This window comes from Rhinopithecus bieti, unplaced genomic scaffold (genome assembly GCF_001698545.2).
Source record: "Rhinopithecus bieti isolate Rb0 unplaced genomic scaffold, ASM169854v2 scaffold_75397, whole genome shotgun sequence".
Classification (NCBI taxonomy): Eukaryota; Metazoa; Chordata; class Mammalia; order Primates; family Cercopithecidae; genus Rhinopithecus; species Rhinopithecus bieti.
Window position 1 is genome coordinate 9,976 of NW_016827760.1, and position 13,696 is coordinate 23,671.

General features: G+C 46.5%; 1 pseudogene; it reads right to left on the minus strand.

Annotated features, from left to right (window-relative positions):
- Nucleotides 1–5,796: 5,796 nt before the first annotated feature.
- Nucleotides 5,797–13,221, minus strand: LOC108523488 (nuclear RNA export factor 2-like; annotated as a pseudogene).
- Nucleotides 13,222–13,696: the final 475 nt, after the last annotated feature.

Sequence of the window (13,696 nt, forward strand, 5' to 3'; positions counted from 1 at the left end):
AAAAGTACTTCTCAAAAGAAGACATTTATGCAGCCAATAGACACATGAAAAAATGCTCATAATCACTCGCCATCAGAGAAATGCAAATCAAAACCACAATGAGATACCATCTCACACCAGTTAGAATGGTGATCATTAAAAAGTCAGGAAACAACAGGTGCTGGAGAGGATGTGGAGAAATAGGAACACTTTTACACTGTTGATGGGACTGTAAACTAGTTCAACCATTGTGGAAGACAGTGTGGCGATTCCTGAAGGATCTAGAACTAGAAATACCATCTGACCCAGCCATCCCTTTACTGGGGATATACCCAAAGGATTATAAATCATGCTGCTATATAGACACTTGCACACGTATGTTTATTGCGGCACTATTCACAATAGCAAAGACTTGGAACCAACCCAAATGTCCATCAGTGGTAGACTGGATTAAGAAAATGTGGCACATATACACCGTGGAATACTATGCAGCCATAAAAAATAATGAGTTTGTGTCCTTTGTAGGGACATGGATGAAGCTGGAAACCATCATTCTGAGCAAACTATCGCAAGGACAGAAAATGAAACACCACATGTTGTCATTCATAGGTCGGAATTGGACAATGAGAACACTTGGACACAGGGTGGGGAGCATCACACATCAAGGCCCGTCGTGGGGTGGCGGGAGCGGGGAGGGATATTATTAGGAGATATATCTAATGTAAATGACGAGTTGATGGGTGCAGCACACCCACATGGCACACGTATACATATGTAACAAACCTACATGTTGTGCACATGTACCCTAGAACCTAAAGTATAATAAAATAAATAAATAACTAAATAATAAAAATAGAAATGAGACAGGTGCATCTATAGATGGTTCAATAAAAAATTAAAGTTCAATACTTTCCCCATGAATTCATTTAATATTCAGTAATATTAATAAAATATAAATGAATATTAAATAATCATTTAATACAAGAAAACAATAAAGCACAAAACTGTATCTATCACAGCTTTATGAAATGTCAATGCAATATACATGCAATGTAATTTCATGTATGCAAGCAAAAAGGAAAATAAGGGAAAGAAACACAGTAATATGTTAAGAGGTTTTTCCCGGTTATTGATATTTTGATCTCTACAGTTAACTGTATTTTAATCATATGAGTCACTGGTAAAATGAGTATATGTTTATGATAGAATAAACCTTCAGCTTCTAAAATTTGTGTTACTTATTCAACATATCAAATATACAAAATGCTATAGAGAGCTATGAAGTGAACACTTGTGTATCCACTACCCAGGTTAAACAATAAACTTGACAAATGTTTGAGACCATCCCCTCATTTCACTTGTCCTTCCTTTACTCCTCAAATGTAACTCATAACCAGAGTGTGGTGTTTATATTCTCCATAAATTGCTTCATAATTTTGTCATGAATAAAAGCATCTTTAAAGTATTATATATATGTTGTATGCATATATTTTCATACTGTAGGTGTCTTTATTTTCCATATGATCATGATATGTAATTACATTTTTCTGCATATATATGAATATATGGTCTGATTCTTATAGGTCTAGGGCATTTATTTTCATGACTATAGCATATTCCACTGTACGAATGAGCCACGGTGCATTTTTTGGACTAATGGTAATGGACATTTTTGTTTTTCCTATAGTTTTGATCTCACAAACAATGCTGAAGTTACCATGATTACAGATGAGGCCATGTACAGACATGCCAGACATTCTGTAGTTTCTTGCTACTCAAAGTGGGATCCATGAAATAGTAGCTTAAGCATTACCTGGTATGTGAGGGATCTACCAAGAAATGTGTGTGTGTGTGTGTGTGTGTGTGTGTACTTTTAAAGAATGTGGAGCCTGGAAAGCCTGCAGGAAAGGCTGACAGGCTGGAGACCCAGTGAAGAGCTGCAGTTCAAGTCTGAAGGCAGTTAGCTGGCGGAATTCCCTCTTCCTCAAGGGAGGTAAATCTTTTTATTCCTGAAGGCCTTCAACTGATTGGATAAGGTCAACTGGCATTCTATAGGGTAGTCTGCTTTATTCAAAGTTTACAGATCTAAATGGCAATCTCATCTAAAAATACCTTCACAGAAACATTTGGAATAATGTTGGACCGAATATCTGGGTACGTGGATAAGTACGTGGCCTACCTAAGTAGACATAAGTTAGCACATAAAATTAACCATCATACCTGGGATCCTGTTACAAATGCAGATTTTGAGGCCATGCCACAGAAAATCACATCCCCAAGTCCCGACAAACTGTGCCCTCCTGTCATTACATCACCACCTTTCTTTGATGCAGGTTAGAGTGCTAAGAACACCAAGACGCCACTTCTCCCCACTTTATTTTATTTTGGTGTGGGTGAGGAACAGTGCCCAACCTTGCATGACCTAGGTTTGAGGTTTCTGCTCTTGGATATGGTCACTGAAGGGGAGAAGGGTTCACATGCAACCACTGGCCTTCTCCAGCACAGGGGTAACAGGAGGGTGGGATCATAAGGAGTCCTACATGGAGGGGAATTCTGAGATCATTAATGGAATGATGCCATTAAAGACTCATGAGCAGATAACTAGGATGAATGGAATCCATATTTGTAAAGATCAGCAGCAGCTATGCACTAAGGCTGAGGGCAGGAGCTATAGGCAGGAACCCCAGGGGTAAGGGGATCAGTTGGAGGCAAGTTCTGGGACAAACTATTAGGAGTGCAGAGTAACACACAGGAGCCAGAGGTATTCTGAAGGGAGGCACAAAAGTTAGTTGGAGATGAGGGATAGAAAAGGGCCTCATTGAGGCCACTCACCCTGGAGTTCCTGCAGTTGCTTCTGGACTCCTTCCACACTGAGGTTCCTAGGCTCTGATGAGGACAGGGAGGGATCCACCACCCACCCACACCAGTAACCCTTGTAAGAAGTGCAACTTTGCTGGGTGACTGTAATCTCAGCCGCTTGGGAGGCTGATGCTGAAGGACTGCTGGAGCCTAGGAGTTTGCACCCAGGAGTTTGAGTTCAGCCTGGGCAACATAATGAGACCCCAACTCTAAGAAAAAAAGTACACCTTGTTGGAGGTGTACATAAACTTGATGCCATCATATGCAATGGGCAGGAAAGCAAGTGACATGGGAAATAATGTCTCTTCTCAGGGATGAGCCCTACGGATTCCACAGCCCCAGGCTCTCTGCCACTCTATCCCTAAGGAGAATGTGCCAAGGCCCAAGGAAATGAACAGAGCAGTTGTGGCTGGTCGCTCCTGGCTGTGGCTGCCATTTGCTGCTTTCTGTCCTAATCAAACTTTCCATTCCATGCTCCACACTATTAACACATAAATGAACAATGTCAAGAATAAAAGAAAGTAATCACTGCAGATCTACATAAAATTATAGCATGATGACATGAATAGCTTTATGTTAATGACTTTGTTAACTAAAATGAAATGGATATGAAACTGTATCTGCATTATGATTTCTTTTATACAAAAATGTGTGCATACATATATTTATGTGCACACATATATTTATTCAATCATTTATGACTGAATTGTTCTCAATGATTCTAAAAAAATGGCTATGTCAATTTACATGCTCGGAAACAATGTATGTGAGTACTCATATCTTCTCCCTCCAACTTCAGAAATAATCTTGGGAAGCATACACTTTGCGTCACCATTTAAACTTCCAAGACTGTGTCTTAATGGACCATTAGGAGAGAGACATGTTTGTGTGTGTGTGTGTATGTGTAGAGCTAGAGAGCTCAAGAGATGAGAGAAAGAGTGAGGTCAGGTGTTCAGAGGTAGCATGTGCTGGGAACATAGGACCACAGGAAATCATGGGAATTGGCAAGAGGATGAGTGACTGGAAGACCATGGCATCCGAGTTGGCTAGGAAAGGAGGTCAAGGCTGTGGTAGCCTGATGATGTACAGAGAGGAAGTAGAGGGGCCATGTGATGGGTTCAATGGTTCTGCCCACAAAGGAGCCCTGGCAGCTCCGACAGCCTGAGCTGAACAGACACTGTGGTTGATAAGTAACATGTGGACCATTTGTAGTCTCACATGTGATAACATGTGAGACCATCTCTGCTCCCTGGGTGAGAGGACCAAGGCTTAGAGAGGTACAGGAGCTTGTCTTTGACTATTGAGGCACTACAGGGAAGAACAAGATTGGCATTATTCTTTATGTAATTGCAACTATCCCCTTAGTTGCTAGTTTTAAGAAATTCACACTCCAACATATGACTCCCTAATGAACATGTACATAAAGAACTGAAAAGTGGCAAGTGGTAGGAAATAACATATGCCAAACACGAAAGTGGAGGCATAATTTGTAAACTGGTGGTACCTCTTCTATGTCATCATTTATAGGATTGTGATGTGAAAATGTCATACTGCTGTTATTTTAATTTCAAAAAGGATGCCTGCTGATTGTCTAATATGCAAGCATCATGGAAATGTGGACAATAAATTGTGCAAATGTCCCGTTCAACTCTTGCCTGCAATTTGGAATTGCTAAATGACAGTCATTGAGAACTGACCATAAGGTGAGATTCTGTGCTACCGCTGTTTGTTTAGAAATGAAAATAAATGGCTGAACCCCTTCAAGAACATGGACGTGGAGCACCTGGTGTCAGCTCTCTGAAGAGTTCCCTGGGCAGATGGGCAGATTATTGGGGGAACCTGACCCCAATATTTCCACTTAGGTTCTTTCTATTTTCCATAAGTGTCGGCTGGCTGAGAAATAAAGAGAGACAGTATAAAGAGAGGAATTCGACAGCTGGGCCATCAGGGGTGACATCACATATCAGTAGGACCATGATGCCTGCCTGAGTCTCAGACCAGCAAGTTTTTATTAAGGGTTTCAAAAGGGGAGGGGGTGTAAGAACAGGGAGTAGGTACAAAGATCACATACTTCAAAAGGCAGAAAGCAGAACTACTAGTAAGGGTCTAACAAAGATCACATGCTTCTGAGGGAACAGGACAAAGGGAAAAAGCAGAACTACTGATAAGGGTCTATGTTCAGCGGTGCACATATTGTCTTGATAAACATCTTAAACAACAGAAAACAGGGTTTGAGAGCAGAGAACCAGTCTGACCACAAATTTACCAGGGCAGAGTTTTTCCCCACCCTAGTAAACCTGAGGGTACTGCAGGAGACTAGGGCATATCTCAGTCCTTATCTCAACTGCATAAGACAGACATTCCCAGAGCGGCCATTTATAGACCTCCCCCTAGGAATGCATTCCTTCCCCAGCGTATTAATATTAATATTCCTTGCTAGGAAAAGAATTTAGCAATATCTTCCCTACTTCCACATCCATTTATAGGCTCTCTGTATGAAGAAAAATATGACTCTATTCTGCCCAGTCCCACAGGCAGTCAGACCTTATGGTTGTCTTCCCTTGTTCCCTAAAAATTGCTGTTATTCTGTTCTTTTTCAAGGTGCACTGATTTCATATTGTTCAAACACACATTTTACAAGCAATTTGTACAGTTAAGACAATTATCACAGTGGTCCCGAGGTGATGTACATCCTCAGCTTATGAAGATAACAGGATTAAGAGATTAAAGTAAAGACAGGCATAAGAAATTATAGAAGTATTATTTGGGAACTGATAAATGTCCATGAAATCTTCACAATTTATGTTCCTCTGCCACGGCTCCAGCCAGTTCCTCCATTCGGGGTCCCTGACTTCCCGCAACATCAGATAGTTATTTTTCCAAATTGCACGTGTGTTTCCATTACTCACTCCTCTGATGTCCCAACTCCACCCATCCTCATGTACTCCGAGTACTCACTTCTGAGACCACTCTAGTTTCATCCCAGACTGGGCAGAGAAAGCCTGCACCATTTCCTGTGCTCCTGGGAGAGGGAGGGCTCAGAGCTGGAGGAGAGTGTGGACATTGGGATGGAGAAAGCACTCTGAGTCTCTTGCAGGCTGGTGTCCCTCACAAACAGCTCATCATTCATGATGCACAGACTGGAGGAAAGAAAAATGCACCCTCAAACTGGACAGGTAGACAACTCCACACCCCCAACAACAGGATCCTTCTTAACCACTGCTGCCACTCAGCAACGAAATTCCTTCCATATCCCTACTGTGCCTGCCTCCCAGATATTTTGGCTGGTACATTCTAAGGCTCCCACAGATTCTGCCTTTGAAGAGATTGTCTACCAGCTTCACTAGATTTTTAGAACCCCAACATGTTTACCCTGTGCAACAGTGCAAAGAAGTGGATACTTTTATTCTAATTTTCAGAGAAAGACACTGAATCACAGAGAGGTCAAATAAGTTGATCAAGGTCACATAGTTTGTGAATGTTGGGATGAGGAACAAAACCTGTATTCGAACTCCAGGGCCCACACTCTTAAACATTAGTCTGGACTGTTCCTTGGATCTACCTGTTGGCGTTCCACAATATTGAGAACACCCCGAGGACTGCACCCACCACATTCCCACAACACTGGCCCCAAGCTGGGATGGGTGCTCCTGCCCACAACACAGCACTAACCTGGAACTGCTGCCAGGGGTAGTGATGAAGGTCCGGGTGAAGGCGAGAACAGAGCCCTGAGACTGTCCTTCCACTTCAAAGACAACAAACACCACCACCTTAGAGTTGCACAGGCTTTACATGCTCACACAGTGAACCCCAGTCAGAGTCTTGCTTGACACTCACACAGAAGCGGGGACAGACCAGGACAATTGTTCACTTGGAGTCAGGCAGATGTGGCAGGAATGGGGAAGGCAACAACAGAAACAATCAGCTCCCAGTGATAGGGCCCCTATCACGCTTGGGCCCTGTGAAAACCACAAGTTCACTTGATTCCTATTTCACAGTAGCCCAATAAAGGGGTTATTATTAGCCCCATTTTGCAAATGAGGAAACCAAAGGGTTAATTAACCAGCACAAGTTCACAGAGTAAGGACTGGGATGAGAGCTGTCAAACTCCATAGTCTGTGTCCTTAATGCACACCTGAGCTGTGCAGGGCAGACAGGCATGGACCTAGGTCAGATCAGGCTGATTTGCGGGCAGAGCAGGGGGTGTGAAAACACAGAGGGAAAAAGAGGAAGGGAAGCAACGAAATCAGGGAAGCTGGGAGAATTCTGGGAAGGAGCCCAGCCAGGGGAGGGAGCAATGGGGATCTGGGGAGGGGACTCTACAGACACTCACCTTCCTTGAACACTCCGTTGACAGAAAAGCAGAGCATCCTTTCCTGAAAGGAAAGAGCTCAGGTGTTCAGGATCCCCCTTAACCTCCTACCCACCTCTGGCTCTCTGGGCCTGCCCAAGGGAGGAAGCAGGTGCTCACCGTCTGGCACCACATGTCCACCAGGATGGAGCTGAGGTCATGCTGAGTTTTGGGCCATGTACTGAGGGAGTCCACATTTTGTGGCTGTTTTGTGTGCTTCAGCAGCTGCCTCTGCAGGTCTATAGAGGAGAAGAGAAGCAAGGAAGGTGCGGGGGGTGGGGGGAGCTGCCACACTCTGTTCCTTGTCCCCTGTGATTGTTCCCATCACACTTCCTTACCCTGCCCAGTCTTCTCCATCACACACTTACAGGGGTTTTTGAGCATTTTTATATTCCTGCTATCCTTGAAGTACTTGCAGAAGCTGCTCCTAGGAAAAAAAGAGGAGCAGGAGTAGGTGGTCCAGCCAGTGAGGGCATTTCCAGGAGGTGGTCTCTTTCTGCAGGAGAGCCACATGTCCCTGGATCAAGGTCTGAGCTGTGACACTCATGGACCTGAGTCCTCAGAGTTGAAGGGAATGCTCAGGGAGAAGCAGGTCTCATCGTGGTAAGCACTGAGGAGACCCTGTCGATCTCCAGAACCAGAAATCGAGTAATACCTGTGGGGAAGCAGTGAGGATAGGCTGTCTCTGTGGCTTGGGCGCCAAATGAGACTTGAAAATTCCCATGAGCTGACCTGTGCATGGGTGGCCCGGCCTGCCTCAGCTCTCCCTTTTCTCATGGTCCCAGGGATACTCACTGTTGCAGGAATTGCAGGACTATACTCTTTAGGATCTCAGATCCAGTATAGCTTTCCTGGAATCAAAAGACAATTTGGACCTATGCAATGGACAAAGCTTCCCTTACGACACCCCAAGTCTTGCTTGATACTTCTTCCTTACCTTGCGGGGTTTCATTAACTCAGAACTATCAATGTCAACAATCACCGGTGTGGATAACTCTCGGCCGTCCTGAAGAAGGAAAGAGGAAGTCAGCAGTGGAGACCAAGGAGGTGGAGCTGGATGACCGACCGATAAGATGAACATGTCTAGGGAGAACAAGCATCAGAGGCCAGGTGGGAAACAGGCCTGGAAATTCCAGTAGGCAGCTTTCTCATGGGGTGCTGGATATCTCTACTATTACATGCCAACATGTGTGTGTGTGAGTGCCTGTGGACACATTTTCTAGGGAGAATATTCTTGCCTTTTTCAGGAATCCATGTCTGTAAAATGGATGAGGGTCTGATACAAGCATGTAATCTAGGCAAGACCCAAAGGACTTGAGGGCAGGTGTGGAGGTTATGTTCTTGAGTAAAGGGAGACAATAATGATGGTATTATACATACTTACCAGGCGTAACAACTTGGGGAAACAATACCGGATGGCACTGTACAAAACTAAAAATTGAATGAAGTGACTGACAGTTCAGGGTTGCACAGTCTGTTTCCCTCTCCCTCTGCCTTTCCTCCCTCTCCTTGCTCCTGGTTAGCTTCTACCTAGACTGCCGTGAGTCCCTTTTCTCCAGTGCCACACAATGCGGCATTGGGAGCCCAGGCTCCAGGGCTTTCTTCCCTTCCCTCCCTCACTCGCCTTTGTCCAAGTCACCATGGAAGGCTCTGCAGGGAGCAGGAAATAGGGTGGGAGCCCAGGGCTCTGCTATCTCACTGGCTGTCCATCAACCTGCCTGACCAGGTCCAGGTCAAGACCAGGTCATCCCTTAGGGATGGCCCAGGATGCTGGGACAGGGAGGTGAGTGAGGCCAGGCTCAGGAGACAGGAAGGGGAAGGCAGAGGGGATGACAAGAGAAACGGTGAAGGTAGGGGAGGGAGAGATGGTGAGACATAGGAAAGGGGAGACAGTGGAGAAACAGGATGCAATACAAATGAAAGGGAAAGATGCTCTGCTGCGGAGGTGGAGTTTAGGGAGGAATAGAGAAGAAAAGGGCTCCCCAGCTGCAGCCTTTCCCCTCTTCACCCCCTGGCTGGCCTTGGGGACTGAGGCAGAAAAGGAAAACATGCACCTGTTGGGCTGGGGCTGACTGGATGCAGCTGGAGGCTTTCTCACCTGTGTGAGCTCAGTCTGAGCTGGGCATGGGAAACAGAGCAGCCATGGGGAAAGACTTCCCAGGAGGAGTGAAGGATCAGGCCTCAGCTCAGCATGGGGTTCAGAGCCTGGGGACCCCCTCTCCTGACCACTGCATTCTCTTCTGATGGTCCCTGACTCTTGTGTCCCTCTGTGCTGGTGCCTTGACTGGGGAATGTACCCTTCTGGAGCTACCCAGGACTCCTCTGAGGGCCCAGGTAGGTCGATGTGAGGTGTGGAGGGAAGGAGGGGCAATGCCCTGAGAGGTCTGTCCTTCTGTCTCCTTAACCTCCTCGGCCCTCTGCCTTCCACTCTTGCCTCAGGAACGTGGCCCGCTTCTGGTCCCTTGACTGAGGAAACCCAGGTTTCTCCCCAAGGAGGGCCCAGCTCCTGGCATTGGGCCAGAGGAAGAGATGGCATGACAGCAGCCACCCAGGGCCTTGGCCCTCAGTATGAAACAGGGAAGCCCCCATGCCAGCCCAGGACAGGTGGGGGGATCTTTTTGGAGCAAGAGAAGGAGAATGCCTCTCAGGACAGGGGAGGGAAGCCTCATCTCAGCATGGAGGCAGGAAGGCCTGTCTCAGCATGAGGCCCTGGACTAAAGGACTCTTCTCAGTCCAGGGCACCAGCATCTGAATACTGCTGGTCCTGGGGAGGTGGTTGAGCCCCGCTTCCTGGAGCACACTCACGGAGGGCACGCTGGAGGAAGCTTAGTGGAGACAGGCGGGAAACACAACCCAGAGCAGGTGAAAAGGGGAGCATGTCAGAGGAAGGAAAGGAGACCTCTAAGCACAGATGAGTGAGTGACACAGAGAAAGGAATGTGTGTGTGTGTGTGTGTGTGTGTGTGTGTGTAGGAGGGGAGGTTTGTGGTCCTCCCGCGTCGCTCCCAGGGACAAGGCTGCTTCTTCCTGCAGAAGGACTTTCAGGACTACAGTCCAGGTCACCCAAGGCAGCAAAGGTGCCCAGGAAGAGGCCGATACGGGTTGACCCGACTGACCTTCACATAGGCTAGACTGGTCCGAGAAGGTGCTGCCACAGAGGGGTTCCCCTTCCTAGCCATAGCTCTTTGAGCTTCAGCCCTTTCACCGTTGCGCCAATCCGCCAGCCGCTCAGCTGAAGAAAGACAGGGAGGCAAACTGGACGGGGGGCCGAGGAAAGAGAGACACCTGGACGTAGGTCCCTGATTCCTGCAGCCCTTCATCTAGTCACCACACGGTACCCTCTGCCTGCCTGTGTGCCATTATCCTGATGTTAGCTGCCATGCACCCCATCCAAAATGATCTGAGCTCCCCCTTCTCACCCCTTATTTTTGGAGAGGGTTCAGGGTCTTGACTGGTCTAGGGAGCCTTCTCTATACATGTCCAGACACGCGTCATAGGCAGCTCGAGTACAGTCTGTTTGCATCTAGTTCAGAGCACAATACGCTTTGGGATACAAGGGGAGTTAAGAGTGCAGCGAGTTAGCTATCTTGGGCCATTATGGAGACAATCTGCCCTACACCTTAGTATTTCACCCCCTCATAACTAAATACCAGCACTGCCTAGCTTCACCTCAGGAATTTCTGTTCAATAGATGATCTTGCGAGGAGCCCAAGGTGCCGCCATGCAGGTTTCTGCTGGATTCAGGATGTATATGCAATGTGCACAGCCTATCAGAGTCTTGAAGAAGCCAAGAGAAGAGAATCAGAAGGCTGGAAGGGCCATGGCTGGCCCAGAGCCAGCACCAATCCCTCCATAAATTGCCATCCCTAAGTCTCCCTCTCAGGCAGACCGCTCTGCCCCCGCTTGCCTGAGAATTGCTGCTGTCAGCCATACTTGGGTCAAAGCGGAGATTCTGGAAATCAAGAGCCCGCTGGGAGACATTGTACCATTTGTTTATGGTCAGCTGCAGAGATAGAGATGAAGACAGAGGCTCTGAGGCTCTGGTGGTGGTGGTGGTGGTGGTGGGGGTGGTGGTGGTGGTGGTGGTGGTGGTGGTGGTGGTAGTAGCAGTGACAGGGAAAGAGGGGGCCAGGGGAAGAAGAGGTGGGTCCAGGAAGTGAGCATACAATGATCCTTGAGTCTGTATTACCTTTAGCATCTCCATTTGGCCTGGCTTCACTTATTCTTTACAGAGTAGGGCGCAGTAGAAAGATTGACAAATATACATATCTGCAGCAAGGCAGCGTAGTAAGTACCAGGACCCCTAATACCAAAGAGGATGATCAGCCCCCTGGCGTGTCCTCCTGCCCAGAGACTAAGTACAGGGAATGCCCTTGGCACACACCTTTTGGTTCTCATCATCACAAATCTTATAACTGACATCCTTCAATACGGAGGCAGTACTAGCATCCTGGACAAAGAAGCATGCCCGATTTTGGATGTAGTGGAACTACAGGGAGTGAAGGCAAGAGCAACAGCTTCAGAGGCCAATGGCCCCTGCTGAGCCAGACCTCTCCCCATCCCCCGTGCCCACTCATCTGGCTTCACCATCCTCTCTTACATCAACTGGAGTGAAGGGGACACTGCAATGGCTCTGGATTGAATTCATTAGCCATGACTTGTCATACTTTATCTCGTAAGGAATCTAAGGGTAAAAAGAAGAAATAGGAGAGAAGGGAGAGATAACATGGAACTAAGGATGGAGAACAGAACCAACCAGCTGTTTTTTTCCCAGCTTTCTACCTAGCTTGGACTTCTAAAGAAGCGACCACTGACATGATTTCTTATTTTCATTCCAAATATGGATTCCCTAAGCTTCCTTTCTCTCCATTCTGAAGCCCTCTTTCAAATAATCAACTTAGGGTGTTTTATGTGATCTTCCTTCTATCAGGTTGCAGAATATTCTCTCTCTTTCTTTGTTTCTTTGTTTCTTTCTTTGTTTCTTTGTTTCTTTCTTTGTTTCTTTCTTTCTTTCTTTCTTTCTTTCTTTCTTTCTTTCTTTCTTTCTTTCTTTCTTTCTTTCTTTCTTTCTTTCCTTCCTTCCTTCCTTCCTTCCTTCCTTCCTTCCTTCCTTCTTTTCCTTCCTTCCTTCCTTCCTTCCTTCCTTCCTTCCTTCCTTCCTTCCTTCCTTCTTCTCTCTCTCTTTCTTTCTCCCTCTTTTTCTCTTTCTTTCTCTCTCTCTTCCTCTCTTTCTTTCTTTTTTTCTTTCCTTTCTTTTGACAGAGTGTTGCTCTGTTGCCCAGGCTGGAGTGCAGTGGTGTGATCCCAGCTCACTACAACCTCCACCTCCCAGGTTCAAGTGATTCTCCTGCCTCAGCCTCCCAAGTAGCTGAATTTACAGGTGACTGCTGCCATGCCCAGCTAGTTAGTGTAGTTTTAGCAGAGATGGGGTTTCACCATGTTGCTCAGATTGGTCTCAAATTTCTAACCTCAAGTGATCTGCCTGCCTCGGCCTCCTAAAGTGTTGGGATTACAGGCGTGAGCCACCACGCCTGGCCCAGAATATTCTACCTAATGCAGACCTCACCGAGATACTTACTGTGACCTTGAACCAGTTCCTCATGTTTCATCTTGTGTGTTCTGCCTCGTTTTTTTTTCTCTGGAGGTTTTCTATTTCTCCACATGGTAATATGGATTTGATCTTCCCTATGCCATTTCACTAGCTTCCTGTTCCTTCTCCTTATAGAAGTTACAGCACTTCTATAAGGAGTGCTGTGGGGAAAGGGAGAGAAGGTGGGTATTCATTAAAGTTAAGAAAGTCTTCTATACATGCTCCCCTCACTGACACCAGGGCTATAATTGGAATTGCTCAGTCATTATTCCACTTCCAGCATTCTTCAATTCTCTAATGAGAGAAGAAAAGGAAGACCACAGAGAATGAAAGGGTTGCACAGTCCCGGGGGCTGCTACGTGCAAACCAGGCTGCCTTGTCACTTACTGTCTTAGTTGGTGGTCCCTGTGGACATCCCTCATCTCCATGCTTCCATCACTCTCCTAGCACTGTGAAGGCAGAAGTTCATACCCACCATCTTCATAATGACAGTTCTTCTTGTCAAAATTACCCTGGAAATGATTCCCGCCTTTCTTCCTTCCTTGAAAAGTGCTACCACACATACGGCATTCTGCAATTGGGAACAAAAAGGCAAATTTGAAGACACGTCCATGGTCCACTTACCATGTCTCATGTCATGGACTAACTCCACAATAGGACAAGCAAAGTGCCAACCTGCCCCAAGAGACTGATCACAAAAGCCCCAGAAAACAAACTCCTCTGCCTGTCCAGATACAAGAGCCTTATCTCACAGGTGGCACAATCAGGGGAGAAATCCTGGAAGAGGAAGCAACTGTGTTGAACCTCTTAAAAAATGGAGCAGGAATTATAAAGAACAGAGGTGCGTGTGTCCATGGGTTAGACTAGACACCAGCTACACAGCTGGAAGGGGTCCTAATCTCGCCTTCTCTCAGGCTT